General features: G+C 45.1%; 1 protein-coding gene across 1 annotated transcript in view; it reads left to right on the top strand.

Moving 5' to 3' along the window:
• The window catches only part of LOC142297263 (uncharacterized), a 307,434-nt gene that overhangs the window by 101,305 nt on the left and 187,562 nt on the right, over positions 1 to 18,567 (top strand). The window lies entirely within an intron of this gene.

The raw sequence follows: 18,567 nt of genomic DNA, 5'->3' as shown, positions 1-18,567 counted from the left end.
GTCTTGGTCTGGCATTGAGAATAATTCTATGTAAAACAATGTATTATATTAAAGAGGTAAACATTTATCAGATGTCCAATTTGGTGATCAAATAAAAATGCCAAAAGGCATGCACACAGAAGACTTACTGGGATTTTTTTTAAATCACAACACCATAGAAAATAAATTGCTGTCCCCTGATCTTGTCAGTACAAGGTCTGCTAACATTTTAATAAAATGCTGTCATGCACTGTAGTCTTTATTTTAATGTATGCCCACAGATAAGCAGTGTTTTAGAATAAAAGATTAAAAAAAAACATAAACTTGTCTACCTATTGCTTATTGGGAGAAAATACAATTTATATGTTTATAAAATAAAACAAAAAATTCCATGTTTGTGCAGCTCTAATTTGGTACACATCTCTCCTCAGAATTTACCAACATTCACATGCACTGTTGCTTCTTTGTATGAGCGCTGCAATGTGATGGAGGTTCTGCTCCTTCATGCTACTTCATGCCTCAGATGAGCAGCTCCATTCTAAACATATCTAGCATGCTCCTTCTTCAGGAAGGACAACCTGAGGGTAAGGAAGTACCCCTACACGTGTTTCGTGATAGCTTCTTCCCGGGGCTGTTGTGATAATGTAAACCCGAAGTTTATATACCCCTACTCACCAGTCATCATGTTTATCCGTGGCGCTCCCATCTCTCAGCCTCACTTGGGGTACTTCCTTATCCTCAGGTTGTCCTACATCTTGGTATTGTGTTGTGCTTTTCTGGTATGCCTGATCCCTCCTTTATGGCTTTTGTTTTTGTTCATGTGTGGGAGGATTACCACTATGTGGGCTTGATGGACACTTCCATTTGATCCTTCATCTGGATACTTTCCCCCTTGCATCTCTCTAGAAAATTGTGGCTTTATTTGAAGAGGCTTACATTGTACTAGCTCCGTTTGGGGCAGCCTCATCTATCCCTATTTTTATTCCACTGCTACTGTTGAATACTAGCATTACTTTGCAACAGGGGATTGTTTTTCCTTGCCTTCTAGGGCTACTTCATGTCACATCTCTTTTACAGACATGTATTAATTATCACCTCTTTATGTGTGTCTTGCTCTTGAGCAATCACTACTATTGTTTTGCTCCAAATACTTACCCTCCACATGAAGTTTACCCTCAGCTCTTTTTTTCTTTCAGGCTCCTTTAAATTACAGTCTTTTTCACATATACCATACTTGTGCATTATGCTCTTTATAAACAACTATTTTTGATCACCTGAGGTTATCTGGTAGTGACCTTATGTTGTTAATTTTTATATATGCATGTTTTTAAAGAAATGTTCTAATAAAGATATACTTTTTTAGCTATTTGGCTTATCCACTTGTAATTCTTTGTAGGTTTTGTGACATAATTGTATAAATTGGACAAGTGTTATGCACTGTTTTGACTGATAGCACTGTTTCCTAAGTTATTCTGCATGTCTAATTTTGATCCGAACGTCAGATCAACTTCGGCAATGCAAGTCTATGGGTTTGTAGAAAATATTGGACCACACTTGGATGACATTTGATATTCATGGACTGACAGAAGGTGAAACAAATTTTTTCTCTACACCTCCAAGAAAAATGGATCCCTCTCTAATCAAACTCTGATTAGAATTTGATAAGCATAATCTGACCTTTCTTCTAAAATGGAGAGAAAATTATTCTGTGTACCTACCCTATGTGACACATGTGATCTTTCGGTAAACACTGTAAACAGAAAAAAAATCAAGATGCCAAAACTTTATCTCCACAAAACAAAGCAATAAGAAGCAATCAAAATATCATAATATCCCAAGATATTATCAATGAAAATGTTTACTCAGCCTGCAAAAAAATAACATAACTTGTTTTATTTACTGCTCCATTCTATGTCCTGTTTAGAGTTGAGCACGGTTCGCGGTTCGAGTGATTTTGGGGGCTGTTCTAGATCGAACTAGAACTCGAGCTTTTTTGTTAAAGCTCGATAGTTCTAGATACGTTCGAGAACGGTTCTAGCAGCAAAAAAAACAGCTAATTCCTAGCTGGCTCTCCGCTGTAATAGTGTAAGTCACTCTGTGACTCACACTATTATGACATTTCAGTGTATAGTGTGCGGGAACAGTGCATTCAGATCACTGCTGTATGGATAATGGCGATCGCCATTTTTTTTTTTTTTCCTTGTCTTCCTTCCCTAAGCGCGCGCGTGTAATGGGGCGGGCCAGCATGTCAGCCAATCCCAGACACACACACAGCTAAGTGGACTTTTAGCCAGAGAAGCAATGGCATGTGTGATAGGATGTCCATGTCACATGTCCCTGCATTATAAAACCGGACATTTTCCTCCAGCACGCCATTATCTCCCTTCTGTGTCCTTGGTGTCAGACATCACTGGCGCAGCTCCTATCGCCGATACTGCTGTATACGCTCCATACACAGCGCTGGACAGCATAGGGATAGCACTTTCTATCAGTCCTTTTAAGGGCTCATACCGGCAGGGTCAGAGTCATAGGTGACAGAGTTTAAAACAGAGTTTCACAGCTACACAAGATGACAGCGTCTGTGTAGCTAAGGTCAGGGATTTCCTCGCTGCATTTCCCCATTAGGAGGGATAGAAAAGCAGGCTTCCTTTCCTCTACCCAGAGACCCACAACCCTGGCACTGTACCCTCCTGCCCTTTGCAAACTCAAATTCATTGTTACTAAGCCATTATACTAGCAAACACTGAGTGAACCTAGTGGCATCCTAAACGTGGCTGTTGGACTGCTGTATTGCCCCAGTAATGCAAAGATATTTGCAGCACGTCTGCCTGCATTGCACACTCCAACTCATTGTTACTAAGCCATTATACTAGCAAACACTGAGTGAACTTATTGGCATCCTAAACGTGGCTGTTGGACTGCTGTATTGCCCCAGTAGTGCAAAGATATTTGCAGCACGTCTGCCTGCATTGCACACTAAAACTCATTGTTACTAAGTCATTATACTAGCAAACGCTGAGTGAACTTAGTGGCATCCTAAACGTGGCTATTGGACTTCTGTATAGTCCCACTAGTGCAAAGATATTTGCAGCACGTCTGCCTGCATTGCACACTCCAACTCATTGTTACTAAGCCATTATACTAGCAAACACTGAGTGAACTTAGTGGCATCCTAAACGTGGCTATTGGACTTCTGTATAGTCCCACTAGTGCAAAGATATTTGCAGCACGTCTGCCTGCATTGCACACTCCAACTAATTGTTACTAAGCCAGTATACTAGCAAACACTGAGTGAACTTAGTGGCATCCTAAACGTGGCTGTTGGACTGCTGTATTGCCCCAGTAGTGAAAAGATATTTGCAGCACGTCTGCCTGCATTGCACACTAAAACTCAATGTTACTAAGCCATTATACTAGCAAACACTGAGTGAACTTAGTGGCATCCTAAACGTGGCTATTGGACTTCTGTATAGTCCCAGTAGTGCAAAGATATTTGCAGCACGTCTGCCTGCATTGTACACTAAAACTCATTGTTACTTAGCCATTATACTAGCAAACACTGAGTGAACTTAGTGGCATCCTAAACGTGGCTATTGGACTTCTGTATAGTCCCACTAGAGAAAGCCATGGAACCCATAGGGTGTAGGGGCGACATGACAGCCCGGAGGGTAGGGAGTTGATGGGGTTAAACAGTGTTGGTTCGTTTAGCAATGAGGAAAAGAAGGTGATTGGTTAGGGGGTGGAGTGTGGTGGTATTAAAGGAGGGAGCTTCATGGTGTATATAATAGGAGGTGGGAGTCAATTACCTCCTCTTGCATTTCCTGGATGACAGCTTGGACGGGCTGGGGAACCTCCATCATGACATCCAGCCTGATGGATCTGGACATCGCAGATCTGCAGCTTGGACGGGCTGGGGAACCTCCATCATGATGTCCTGAGGAATCCTCGGATCTGGTCAGCATGGCGGTGCAGGGCGCCCAGGCAGTGCAGTCCCACACCCAGGCTGCCTGGGTGTCTCCTCGGCACCTTCCCCTCCCCCCCCCTCTTTGCTGCAGTGCTGGCAGTTTCAGGACTCGCCGGGATCTTTTGGGGAAGGTGGGGGTGAGGAGGACAACGTGAGAGCCCCCACTCCCGTGGGGACCCTCCGCAGCTGGGTGGGCAGCGGTAGCTTGCAGCGCCCGCTCTGGCTGTCGGGAGGAATCTCCTGCAGGGCCGCGACGGCCGAAAAGGGGGCGTGTCCAGCCCGGGGGCCTACTTCCGGTGTGAGGCCTCAGGCTGGATTTTTTGAGCGATGCGGCCGCTCCCGGCAGGGAGCGCGCCCAGCGGCGGTGGATGGACAACACCCCCCCCCTCCCTCCGCGGGGGGGGCGGAGGACGGCTGCCTACAGGGTCACCTCACCTGTGTGGCTGGATTATCGGGACCGGAGGACTGGGCGCAGCAGGCGGCGGCGAGGAGGAGACAGGAGGCGCCTGCAGGGTCACCTCACCTGTGTGGCTGGATTATCGGGACCGGAGAACTGGGCGCAGTAGGCGGCGGCGAGGAGGAGACAGGAGGCGCCTGCAGGGTCACCTCCCCTGTGTGGCTGGATCATCGGGACCGGAGGACTGGGCGCAGCAGGTGGCGACGAGGAGGAGACAGGAGGCCTGCTATCTATCCTGGAGCAGGCATTGGGACAAGGGTGCAGCTCTCATCAGTAGCGGCTTCCCCCAGGAGGGGAGCGCCCAGCATTGTGGAGGCGACAATCGGCCCAAACAGGGCATGTGGACACGGTGCTCCTGGCGTCAGGGGGCGAACCCGGCGGGCGTTTGGTGCCTGCAGCTTGAGGGACTGTCCCGGGATCAGCGACGGACGACTGGCGAAAAGGACGGTGACGGCTGATCTGAGGGCGTCCTCTGGAGGCAGCCTGGCGCGGTAATCAATTTAAGTTTCAGCCTTTTTTTAGTGGTGGGGGGACAGTCGCTGTAGTGGAGTAGTGTCTGGAGATATGGGTAGCAGCTGGGGGGGTTTGGAGCATGTGGTTAGTTCATAGGTTGGTTGGTGCCGTAGTCCCCGGGGGGTGTGGGTTCATGTTCTGGAGGCCAGGGGCAGAGTTACGGACGGGGTGGTCTCATGGCAGCAGGGCCGTGAGGGTGCAGGTGGCGTCAGGTCCGGTGGTTACAGTTGCAGGTTGGGGATGGCGAGGTTCGGCGTTACCGCAGTTTAGGTCTTGTGAGACTTGGTTAAGGGGGCTGATGATTGCGGCACATGTGAGCGGGTGAGACGGCGCAGTTATTGAAGGTTTGCTGGGGTTTTTCATTATTAATCTTCTGATGCATGGTGGTTCTTATTGGATGAATTATGGTGGGTAAGGTAAAGGGGCGAGGGGTCCCGCGGTACGGTGTGTGCGAGGAGTTTTCAGGGGGTTTTTGTGAGTGATGTGTAGGTGCGGGGCCCTGGTGTGGTGCGAGGGTTGCTGTGGATAAGTGAATAAAGGAGTGCGGAAATGTAGGAGAAGGTGAAGTGTTGGTTGCTGTAATGGGCTTGTAGGTTTGCAACCGCATCAATGGTAACATGGGGTTAATTTGTGGCTAGTCAGCATGTTATCCCATTGTGGAGGTTGGTGCTGGGAGGAATGTTGAGTCCAGCGTGACTGAATTGGTGTTAATGTAGGTGCTGGGCAGCTTTGGGCTGCTGTGGGTGAACTCGGTTAATCAGCAATGGTGGACTGCGGACGGAATAATGGAGTTCTTCGGACAGCCGTGATTACGGGTGGGGACTATGCGAGTTATGGTTTGGACTAGAGGATTGGGTACTTGTGGTGCATAGAGTGTAAGTCGGATAGCTTAGGGCCATCTGGTATTATTGGGTGTTTTGCATGGGTGGACTCCTGGCATCTGTGGGCTGGTGGAGTCTATTTAATATTCATATACAATTTAAAAAAAAAAAAAAAAAAAAGGAATGCTTGGCCCGGTGGTAGGTATGGGCATCTGGGTAAGGGTTTGCTTAGGGAGTCGTGGTACTCCGGTCTCACGGCACGAAGGTATTTGGTTTGAAGGTGCAGTTGTGCGTTACGGGAAAATAGTGGTACGCCCCTCGGTGGTCGGCTTTGAGCGGATACTATGGTGTGGCCAAGGTTTTAATTTATCTTGGGGTGTAATATGAGAGCTCAAAGGGGGTTGCGTGTCACAAGGTTTTCCTTGAGATCGAAAGGCCCGGACATGGTGTTTGGTAAAGTTGTGTCTCCTGATGCCCATAGTTGCATATGGAGTCAATCGGGCCAGTGGTGTGGCTGCAATTTTCCGGTGGGCATTGTAGTACAGGGAGATTCTCGTGGTCCAGTTTGCGGAGGCAAGCGGACTATGCATTATGGTTGGAGGTGTTGTTGGGGACTTTGGGATCGAAGGTAATGCTTCAATATCTTCGCCTCAGTAAGGGGTAAGGATGGTTGCGGTTGTTTTGTTTTTTGAGGCCGTGTTAATTTTGGGGTGGAGCATGGTTCCGTTAGGCCGTGTGGGCCTCGTTGAAATTAAGTTAGCCTGATTTCGGATAAAGAAGGTCCATTAGTGTGGTAGTTGAGTATGTGGGAAGATTTTGGGATTTTCTGGGGAAGACAGCTCGAGCCTCTGTTGTTGTCAGAGGGTGTGATGGCAGAATAAATCAGTCAGGGGAGGCCGGTAGTGATATTTGGCTCTGGGGAAACTGCAAGGTCAGCTGTAGGGGAAATTTCAAGGCTATGGATTGCAGTCGTTTTACAGCGGGGTTTCACTTTAGCGGTTTCCTGGGAGAACTAGGTTTGGGGTGCAAAGTGACCCAGTAGCATAAGCAGTGTGAGTGTCATCCTGTTGTTGTATCTCAACCCTAGTGGTGGTTTAATTCAGCTGGAGACAGGAGGAGGACTGACTGTACAGGGTGACTGTACAGTGTTTCTTTGGTCGGTACTGGGGAGGATGATGGTACAGTCGGTACTGCATTTAATTGGTTATAATAAGGCCAGCGGGGCATGGTGTGGATTCCGGTATAGTTTGGGAGCTTGTGGCATGGTGGGCCTGAGTGGCCATCACAGGGACCCGGTGGCTCCTGCCACCAAGGATCAGGGGAGTGCGGTGCAGTAAGGTGGACTGGGTACGCTGGCTTGTGCATATATTGGATGCTCAGAGTTTAAGTGATAGATGGAAAGGTTTTAATGATTGGTTTGGCTTGCAAGTTGGGGGAGCAAGCATTGGGTGTGTGGGGGTCCAGGTCACGCAAGGTGTCACGTGGCCTGTTCTGTGGCGGGGGTAGGTCTGGTCCAGAGGCGGTTTAATGGATAATGTTATTTGATTGGAGAGTCACTTGTAGGATATAGTGGCTCCGGTTACAAGGATCTTGCAGGCATGGGTCCTGGAAGGTTGGGGGTATTGATCCGTAGGTGATTCATACCTCATCTCCGGCCCGGTGTGTGTTGCGGCCAGGGATCATGTTTTGGTGGTGGAAGGTGGTTTCTGGACCGGGCCTACCCAGGGTTACGTATTGTATTACGTACTGTATTATTATTATTATGGTATTACCTATTGTTAAATGTTGGGGACGCCCGTTGGACGGCGCCCCCTTGTGTTAGTGTGTAAACAATAGGCAATAAAGGGCTGCTGTGGCCATTTTTTACCAAGTCGCAAGCAGTGTCCGTGATATTATTGATACCGGGTAAGGGTAATTGGGAATAATATAGGAATCAACGACCGGAAAATACCTCCTGAAAATGTCAAGAAAGCCATGGAACCCATAGGGTGTAGGGGCGACATGACAGCCCGGAGGGTAGGGAGTTGATGGGGTTAAACAGTGTTGGTTCGTTTAGCAATGAGGAAAAGAAGGTGATTGGTTAGGGGGTGGAGTGTGGTGGTATTAAAGGAGGGAGCTTCATGGTGTATATAATAGGAGGTGGGAGTCAATTACCTCCTCTTGCATTTCCTGGATGACAGCTTCCCACCCACCCTCCCTTCTATTGTGTATTGTTATTATTGGTGTATTTATATGCATAGATAATTATTCAATTTTAAGAGCCATTACAAAAAAAAAAAAAAAAATGAGAAAAGAAAGGATTGGAGAAAGTGTCGTGTATAAAATAAAACGAAAAAAAAAAAAAAAAAACGAAAGAAAAGAGATTTCTTTGTGGATTGTGATGTATATTGTCATTTGGGATTCTTGGAAGTGGGTGAATAAGATGGGGGTAATGTGGGAATATATGTATATGTATATGATGTGTATGATGTATATGTGTATGGTCAGCATAAATAATGGGGATTATGTCCTTTGTCACAGCAGCGGGGGTAGGTCTGGTCCAGAGGAGCTCTAATTGTTACTGGTGTTTGGATGGAGAGCCACTGGGGAAGGTACAGTGGCTCCGGTTACTGGTGACCTGCAGGTACAAGGTTGTCTGCAGGGAGGAGGTATTGCTCCGTTGGTGATCAATGCCTTATATATGGGTCAGGGTTGTTGCCAAGGATTATATATTAAGGAGTTGATGGTTGCCAGGGAGTCACGGGTGGCTATAGTGCCCCAGATGATAGGTAATTGAAAGCACGGGTGTTTTTGGTTTGGCTAAGGGTATTACTCCTTTGGTGACTTTTACCTCGTTTAAATATGGGACTATTGTTATGGTCAGTGATCCATTTTGGTGAAATGGTAATCGCAGGAGGAGTCACTGGTTGGGGTCATGGTTCTGGATCCAAGTGCAGTGTAAGCACGTGGTTCTGCAAGGCATAGGGCTTTTGATCCGTAGGTGATTAATACCTCTTATCTCTGGGCTGGTTGCAGCTCGGGGATGTTGTTGGATTAAAGTCGCTAACGGGCTTTAAGGTTTTTGAGGTCACAGTTACTGTTATGCACATGGGGGATTGATCCGTAGGTGATTGATGCCTCATATCTCTGGGCTGGAGGTTGCAGCCGGGGATAATATTGAGTTGGAGGTAAAGGGGAATGTAAGGTTTTGAGACACGGTTGATACTTGATGCTTCTTGGGGGGGTTTTAATCCGTAGGTGATTAATGCCCCCATCTCTGGGTCGGTGTGTTGCGGCCAGGGATCGTGTTTCTGACGGTTGTGTGATTGAAGGGTCACTTGCGGAATACAGTGGCTTTGGCTACAGGAATCTTGCAGGCATGGGGTCCTGCAAGGTTGGGGTATTGATCCGTAGGTGATTAATGCCTCGTATCTCTGGGTCGGTGTGTTGCGGCCAGGGATTGTGTTCTGGTGGTGGAGTATGGCTTCTGGACCGGACTTATGGCGGGGGTAGGTCTGGTCCAGAGGCGGTTTAACGGATAATGTTATTTGATTGGAGAGTCACTTGTAGGATATAGTGGCTCCGGTTACAAGGATCTTGCAGGCATGGGTCCTGCAAGGTGGGGGGTATTGATCCGTAGGTGATTCATACCTCATCTCCGGCCCGGTGTGTTGCGGCCAGGGATCATGTTTTGGTGGTGGAAGGTGGTTTCTGGACCGGGCCTACCCAGGGTTACGTATTGTATTACGTACTGTATTATTATTATTATGGTATTACCTATTGTTAAATGTTGGGGACGCCCGTTGGACGGGGCCCCCTTGTGTTAGTGTGTAAACAATAGGCAATAAAGGGCTGCTGTGGCCATTTTTTACCAAGTCGCAAGCAGTGTCCGTGATATTATTGATACCGGGTAAGGGTAATTGGGAATAATATAGGAATCAACGACCAGAAAATACCTCCTGGAAATGTCATGCAAACATATTTGCAGCATGTCTGCCTGCATTGCACACTAAAATTCATTGCTACTAAGACATTATACTAGCAAACACTGAGTGAACTTAGTGGCATCCTAAACATGGCTATTGGACTTCTGTATAGTCCCACTAGTGCAAAGATATTTGCAGCACGTCTGCATGCATTGCACACTCAAGCTCATTGTTACTAAGCCATTATACTAGCAAACACTGAGTAAACTTAGTGGCATCCTAAACGTGGCTATTGGACTTCTGTATAGTCTCCCTAGTGCAAAGATATTTGCAGCACGTCTGCCTGCATTGCACACTAAAACTCATTGTTACTAAGCCATTATACTAGCAAACACTGAGTGAACTTAGTGGCATCCTAAACGTGGCTATTGGACTTCTGTATAGTCCCACTAGTGCAAAGATATTTGCAGCACGTCTGCCTGCATTGCACACTCCAACTCATTGTTACTAAGCCATTATACTAGCAAACACTGAGTGAACTTAGTGGCATCCTAAACGTGGCTGTTGGACTGCTGTATTGCCCCAGTAGAGCAAAGATATTTGCACCACGTCTGCCTGCATTGCAAACTAAAACTCATTGTTACTAAGCTATTATACTATCAAACACTGAGTGAACTTAGTGGCATCCTAAACGTGGCTATTGGACTTCTGTATAGTCCCAGTAGTGCAAAGATATTTGCAGCACGTCTGCCTGCATTGCACACTAAAACTCATTGTTACTAAGCCATTATACTAGCAAACACTGAGTGAACTTAGTGGTATCCTAAACGTGGCTATTGGACTTCTGTATAGTCCCACTAGTGAAAAGATATTTGCAGCACGTCTGCCTGCATTGCACAGTCCAACTCATTGTTACTAAGCCATTATACTAGCGAACACTGAGTGAACTTAGTGGCATCCTAAACGTGGCTATTGGACTTCTGTATAGTCCCACTAGTGCAAAGATATTTGCAGCACGTCTGCCTGCATTGCACACTAAAACTCATTGCTACTAAGCCATTATACTAGCAAACACTGAGTGAACTTAGTGGCATCCTAAACATGGTTATTGGACTTCTGTATAGTCCCACTAGTGCAAAGATATTTGCAGCACGTCTGCCTGCATTGCACACTCAAGCTCATTGTTACTAAGCCATTATACTAGCAAACACTGAGTAAACTTAGTGGCATGCTAAACGTGGCTATTGGACTTCTGTATAGTCCACCTAGTGCAAAGATATTTGCAGCACGTCTGCCTGCATTGCACACTAAAACTCATTGTTGCTAAGCCATTATACTAGCAAACACTGAGTGAACTTAGTGGCATCCTAAACGTGGCTGTTGGACTGCTGTATTACCCCAGTAGTGCAAAGATATTTGCAGCACGTCTGCCTGCATTGCACACTAAAACTCATTGTTACTAAGCCATTATACTAGCAATCACTCAGTGAACTTAGTGGCATCCTAAACGTGGCTATTGGACTTCTGTATAGTCTCCCTAGTGCAAAGATATTTGCAGCACGTCTTCCTGCATTGCACACTAAAACTCATTGTTACTAAGCCATTATACTAGCAAACACTGAGTGAACTTAGTGGCATCCTAAACGTGGCTATTGGACTTCTGTATAGTCCCACTAGTGCAAAGATATTTGCAGCACGTCTGCTTGCATTGGACACTCCAACTCATTGTTACTAAGCCATTATACTAGCAAACACCGAGTGAACTTAGTGGCATCCTAAACGTGGCTATTGGACGACTGTATAGTCCCAGTAGTGCAAAGATATTTGCAGCACGTCTGCCTGCATTGCACACTAAAACTCATTGTTACTAAGCCATTACACTGGCAAACACTGAGTGAACTTAGTGGTATCATAAACGTGGCTATTGGACTTCTGTATAGTCCCACTAGTGAAAAGATATTTGCAGCACCTCTGCCTGCATTGCACACTCCAACTCATTGTTACTAAGCCATTATACTAGCGAACACTAAGTGAACTTAGTGGCATCCTAAACGTGGCTATTGGACTTCTGTATAGTCCCACTAGTGCAAAGATATTTGCAGCACGTCTGCCTGCATTGTACACTAAAACTCATTGTTACTAAGCCATTATACTAGCAAACACTGAGTAAACTTAGTGGCATCCTAAACGTGGCTATTGGACTTCTGTATAGTCCCCCTAGTGCAAAGATATTTGCAGCACGTCTGCCTGCATTGCACACTAAAACTCATTGTTACTAAGCCATTATACTAGCAAACACTGAGTGAACTTAGTGGCATCCTAAACGTGGCTGTTGGACTGCTGTATTACCCCAGTAGTGCAAAGATATTTGCAGCACGTCTGCTTGCATTGCACACTCCAACTCATTGTTACTAAGCCATTATACTAGCAAACACTGAGTGAACTTAGTGGCATCCTAAACGTGGCTATTGGACTTCTGTATAGTCCCAGTAGTGCAAAGATATTTGCAGCACGTCTGCCTGCATTGCACACTCAAACTCATTGTTACTAAGCCATTATACTAGCAAACACTGAGTGAACTTACTGGCATCCTAAACGTGGCTATTGGACTTCTGTATAGTCCCACTAGTGCAAAGATATTTGCAGCACGTCTGCCTGCATTGCACACTAAAACTCATTGCTACTAAGCCATTATACTAGCAAACACTGAGTGAACTTAGTGGCATCCTAAACGTGGCTATTGGACTTTTGCATAGTCCCACTAGTGCAAAGATATTTGCAGCACGTCTGCCTGCATTGCACACTCAAGCTCATTGTTACTAAGCCATTATACTAGCAAACACTGAGTGAACTTAGTGGCATCCTAAACATGGCTGTTGGACTGCTGTATTACCCCAGTAGTGCAAAGATATTTGCAGCACGTCTGCCTGCATTGCACACTAAAACTCATTGTTACTAAGCCATTACACTGGCAAACACTGAGTGAACTTAGTGGTATCATAAACGTGGCTATTGGACTTCTGTATAGTCCCACTAGTGCAAAGATATTTGCAGCACGTCTGCCTGCATTGTACACTAAAACTCATTGTTACTAAGCCATTATACTAGCAAACACTGAGTAAACTTAGTGGCATCCTAAACGTGGCTATTGGACTTCTGTATAGTCCCCCTAGTGCAAAGATATTTGCAGCACGTCTGCCTGCATTGCACACTAAAACTCATTGTTACTAAGCCATTATACTAGCAAACACTGAGTGAACTTAGTGGCATCCTAAACGTGGCTGTTGGACTGCTGTATTACCCCAGTAGTGCAAAGATATTTGCAGCACGTCTGCCTGCATTGCACACTAAAACTCATTGTTACTAAGCCATTATACTAGCAATCACTCAGTGAACTTAGTGGCATCCTAAACGTGGCTATTGGACTTCTGTATAGTCCCACTAGTGCAAAGATATTTGCAGCACGTCTGCCTGCATTGCACACTCCAACTAATTGTTACTAAGCCATTATACTAGCAAACACTGAGTGAACTTAGTGGCATCCTAAACGTGGCTGTTGGACTGCTGTATTGCCCCAGTAGTGCAAAGATATTTGCAGCACGTCTGCTTGCATTGCACACTAAAACTCATTGTTACTAAGCCATTATACTAGCAAACACTGAGTGAACTTAGTGGCATCCTAAACGTGGCTATTGGACTTCTGTATAGTCCCAGTAGTGCAAAGATATTTGCAGCACGTCTGCCTGCATTGCACACTCAAACTCATTGTTACTAAGCCATTATACTAGCAAACACTGAGTGAACTTACTGGCATCCTAAACGTGGCTATTGGACTTCTGTATAGTCCCACTAGTGCAAAGATATTTGCAGCACGTCTGCCTGCATTGCACACTAAAACTCATTGCTACTAAGCCATTATACTAGCAAACACTGAGTGAACTTAGTGGCATCCTAAACGTGGCTATTGGACTTTTGTATAGTCCCACTAGTGCAAAGATATTTGCAGCACGTCTGCCTGCATTGCACACTCAAGCTCATTGTTACTAAGCCATTATACTAGCAAACACTGAGTGAACTTAGTGGCATCCTAAACGTGGCTGTTGGACTGCTGTATTACCCCAGTAGTGCAAAGATATTTGCAGCACGTCTGCCTGCATTGCACACTAAAACTCATTGTTACTAAGCCATTATACTAGCAATCACTCAGTGAACTTAGTGGCATCCTAAACGTGACTATTGGACTTCTGTATAGTCTCCCTAGTGCAAAGATATTTGCAGCACGTCTGCCTGCATTGCACACTAAAACTCATTGTTACTAAGCCATTATACTAGCAAACACTGAGTGAACTTAGTGGCATCCTAAACATGGCTATTGGACTTCTGTATAGTCCCACTAGTGCAAAGATATTTGCAGCACGTCTGCCTGCATTGCACACTCAAGCTCATTGTTACTAAGCCATTATACTAGCAAACACTGAGTAAACTTAGTGGCATCCTAAACGTGGCTATTGGACTTCTCTATAGTCCCCCTAGTGCAAAGATATTTGCAGCACGTCTGCCTGCATTGCACACTAAAACTCATTGTTACTAAGCCATTATACTAGCAAACACTGAGTGAACTTAGTGGCATCCTAAACGTGGCTGTTGGACTGCTGTATTACCCCAGTAGTGCAAAGATATTTGCAGCACGTCTGCCTGCATTGCACACTAAAACTCATTGTTACTAAGCCATTATACTAGCAATCACTCAGTGAACTTAGTGGCATCCTAAACGTGGCTATTGGACTTCTGTATAGTCCCACTAAAGCAAAGATATTTGCAGCACGTCTGCCTGCATTGCACACTCCAACTAATTGTTACTAAGCCATTATACTAGCAAACACTGAGTGAACTTAGTGGCATCCTAAACGTGGCTGTTGGACTGCTGTATTGCCCCAGTAGTGCTAAGATATTTGCAGCACGTCTGCTTGCATTACACACTCCAACTCATTGTTACTAAGCCATTATACTAGCAAACACTGAGTGAACTTAGTGGCATCCTAAACGTGGCTATTGGACTTCTGTATAGTCCCAGTAGTGCAAAGATATTTGCAGCACGTCTGCCTGCATTGCACACTCAAACTCATTGTTACTAAGCCATTATACTAGCAAACACTGATTGAACTTAGTGGCATCCTAAACGTGGCTGTTGGACTGCTGTATTGCCCCAGTAGTGCAAAGATATTTGCAGCACGTCTGCCTGCATTGCACACTAAAACTCATTGTTACTAAGCCATTATACTAGCAAACACTGAGTGAACTTAGTGGCATCCTAAACGTGGCTGTTGGACTGCTGTATTACCCCAGTAGTGCAAAGATATTTGCAGCACGTCTGCCTGCATTGCACACTAAAACTCATTGTTACTAAGCCATTATACTAGCAATCACTCAGTGAACTTAGTGGCATCCTAAACGTGGCTATTGGACTTCTGTATAGTCCCACTAGTGCAAAGATATTTGCAGCACGTCTGCCTGCATTGCACACTCCAACTAATTGTTACTAAGCCATTATACTAGCAAACACTGAGTGAACTTAGTGGCATCCTAAACGTGGCTGTTGGACTGCTGTATTGCCCCAGTAGTGCAAAGATATTTGCAGCACGTCTGCTTGCATTGCACACTAAAACTCATTGTTACTAAGCCATTATACTAGCAAACACTGAGTGAACTTAGTGGCATCCTAAACGTGGCTATTGGACTTCTGTATAGTCCCAGTAGTGCAAAGATATTTGCAGCACGTCTGCCTGCATTGCACACTCAAACTCATTGTTACTAAGCCATTATACTAGCAAACACTGAGTGAACTTACTGGCATCCTAAACGTGGCTATTGGACTTCTGTATAGTCCCACTAGTGCAAAGATATTTGCAGCACGTCTGCCTGCATTGCACACTAAAACTCATTGCTACTAAGCCATTATACTAGCAAACACTGAGTGAACTTAGTGGCATCCTAAACGTGGCTATTGGACTTTTGTATAGTCCCACTAGTGCAAAGATATTTGCAGCACGTCTGCCTGCATTGCACACTCAAGCTCATTGTTACTAAGCCATTATACTAGCAAACACTGAGTGAACTTAGTGGCATCCTAAACGTGGCTGTTGGACTGCTGTATTACCCCAGTAGTGCAAAGATATTTGCAGCACGTCTGCCTGCATTGCACACTAAAACTCATTGTTACTAAGCCATTATACTAGCAATCACTCAGTGAACTTAGTGGCATCCTAAACGTGGCTATTGGACTTCTGTATAGTCTCCCTAGTGCAAAGATATTTGCAGCACGTCTGCCTGCATTGCACACTAAAACTCATTGTTACTAAGCCATTATACTAGCAAACACTTAGTGAACTTAGTGGCATCCTAAACATGGCTATTGGACTTCTGTATAGTCCCACTAGTGCAAAGATATTTGCAGCACGTCTGCCTGCATTGCACACTCAAGCTCATTGTTACTAAGCCATTATACTAGCAAACACTGAGTAAACTTAGTGGCATCCTAAAAGTGGCTATTGGACTTCTCTATAGTCCCCCTAGTGCAAAGATATTTGCAGCACGTCTGCCTGCATTGCACACTAAAACTCATTGTTACTAAGCCATTATACTAGCAAACACTGAGTGAACTTAGTGGCATCCTAAACGTGGCTGTTGGACTGCTGTATTACCCCAGTAGTGCAAAGATATTTGCAGCACGTCTGCCTGCATTGCACACTAAAACTCATTGTTACTAAGCCATTATACTAGCAATCACTCAGTGAACTTAGTGGCATCCTAAACGTGGCTATTGGACTTCTGTATAGTCCCACTAGTGCAAAGATATTTGCAGCACGTCTGCATGCATTGCACACTCAAGCTCATTGTTACTAAGCCATTATACTAGCAAACACTGAGTAAACTTAGTGGCATCCTAAACGTGGCTATTGGACTTCTGTATAGTCTCCCTAGTGCAAAGATATTTGCAGCACGTCTGCCTGCATTGCACACTAAAACTCATTGTTACTAAGCCATTATACTAGCAAACACTGAGTGAACTTAGTGGCATCCTAAACGTGGCTATTGGACTTCTGTATAGTCCCACTAGTGCAAAGATATTTGCAGCACGTCTGCCTACATTGCACACTCCAACTCATTGTTACTAAGCCATTATACTAGCAAACACTGAGTGAACTTAGTGGCATCCTAAACGTGGCTGTTGGACTGCTGTATTGCCCCAGTAGAGCAAAGATATTTGCACCACGTCTGCCTGCATTGCAAACTAAAACTCATTGTTACTAAGCTATTATACTATCAAACACTGAGTGAACTTAGTGGCATCCTAAACGTGGCTATTGGACTTCTGTATAGTCCCAGTAGTGCAAAGATATTTGCAGCACGTCTGCCTGCATTGCACACTAAAACTCATTGTTACTAAGCCATTATACTAGCAAACACTGAGTGAACTTAGTGGTATCCTAAACGTGGCTATTGGACTTCTGTATAGTCCCACTAGTGAAAAGATATTTGCAGCACGTCTGCCTGCATTGCACAGTCCAACTCATTGTTACTAAGCCATTATACTAGCGAACACTGAGTGAACTTAGTGGCATCCTAAACGTGGCTATTGGACTTCTGTATAGTCCCACTAGTGCAAAGATATTTGCAGCACGTCTGCCTGCATTGCACACTAAAACTCATTGCTACTAAGCCATTATACTAGCAAACACTGAGTGAACTTAGTGGCATCCTAAACATGGTTATTGGACTTCTGTATAGTCCCACTAGTGCAAAGATATTTGCAGCACGTCTGCCTGCATTGCACACTCAAGCTCATTGTTACTAAGCCATTATACTAGCAAACACTGAGTAAACTTAGTGGCATGCTAAACGTGGCTATTGGACTTCTGTATAGTCCACCTAGTGCAAAGATATTTGCAGCACGTCTGCCTGCATTGCACACTAAAACTCATTGTTGCTAAGCCATTATACTAGCAAACACTGAGTGAACTTAGTGGCATCCTAAACGTGGCTGTTGGACTGCTGTATTACCCCAGTAGTGCAAAGATATTTGCAGCACGTCTGCCTGCATTGCACACTAAAACTCATTGTTACTAAGCCATTATACTAGCAATCACTCAGTGAACTTAGTGGCATCCTAAACGTGGCTATTGGACTTCTGTATAGTCTCCCTAGTGCAAAGATATTTGCAGCACGTCTTCCTGCATTGCACACTAAAACTCATTGTTACTAAGCCATTATACTAGCAAACACTGAGTGAACTTAGTGGCATCCTAAACGTGGCTATTGGACTTCTGTATAGTCCCACTAGTGCAAAGATATTTGCAGCACGTCTGCTTGCATTGGACACTCCAACTCATTGTTACTAAGCCATTATACTAGCAAACACCGAGTGAACTTAGTGGCATCCTAAACGTGGCTATTGGACGACTGTATAGTCCCAGTAGTGCAAAGATATTTGCAGCACGTCTGCCTGCATTGCACACTAAAACTCATTGTTACTAAGCCATTACACTGGCAAACACTGAGTGAACTTAGTGGTATCATAAACGTGGCTATTGGACTTCTGTATAGTCCCACTAGTGAAAAGATATTTGCAGCACCTCTGCCTGCATTGCACACTCCAACTCATTGTTACTAAGCCATTATAGTAGCGAACACTAAGTGAACTTAGTGGCATCCTAAACGTGGCTATTGGACTTCTGTATAGTCCCACTAGTGCAAAGATATTTGCAGCACGTCTGCCTGCATTGTACACTAAAACTCATTGTTACTAAGCCATTATACTAGCAAACACTGAGTAAACTTAGTGGCATCCTAAACGTGGCTATTGGACTTCTGTATAGTCCCCCTAGTGCAAAGATATTTGCAGCACGTCTGCCTGCATTGCACACTAAA

The sequence above is a fragment of the Anomaloglossus baeobatrachus genome, chromosome 3, assembly GCF_048569485.1.
Source record: "Anomaloglossus baeobatrachus isolate aAnoBae1 chromosome 3, aAnoBae1.hap1, whole genome shotgun sequence".
Lineage (NCBI taxonomy): Eukaryota > Metazoa > Chordata > Amphibia > Anura > Aromobatidae > Anomaloglossus > Anomaloglossus baeobatrachus.
This window is presented reverse-complemented; position numbering and strand designations above follow the sequence as displayed.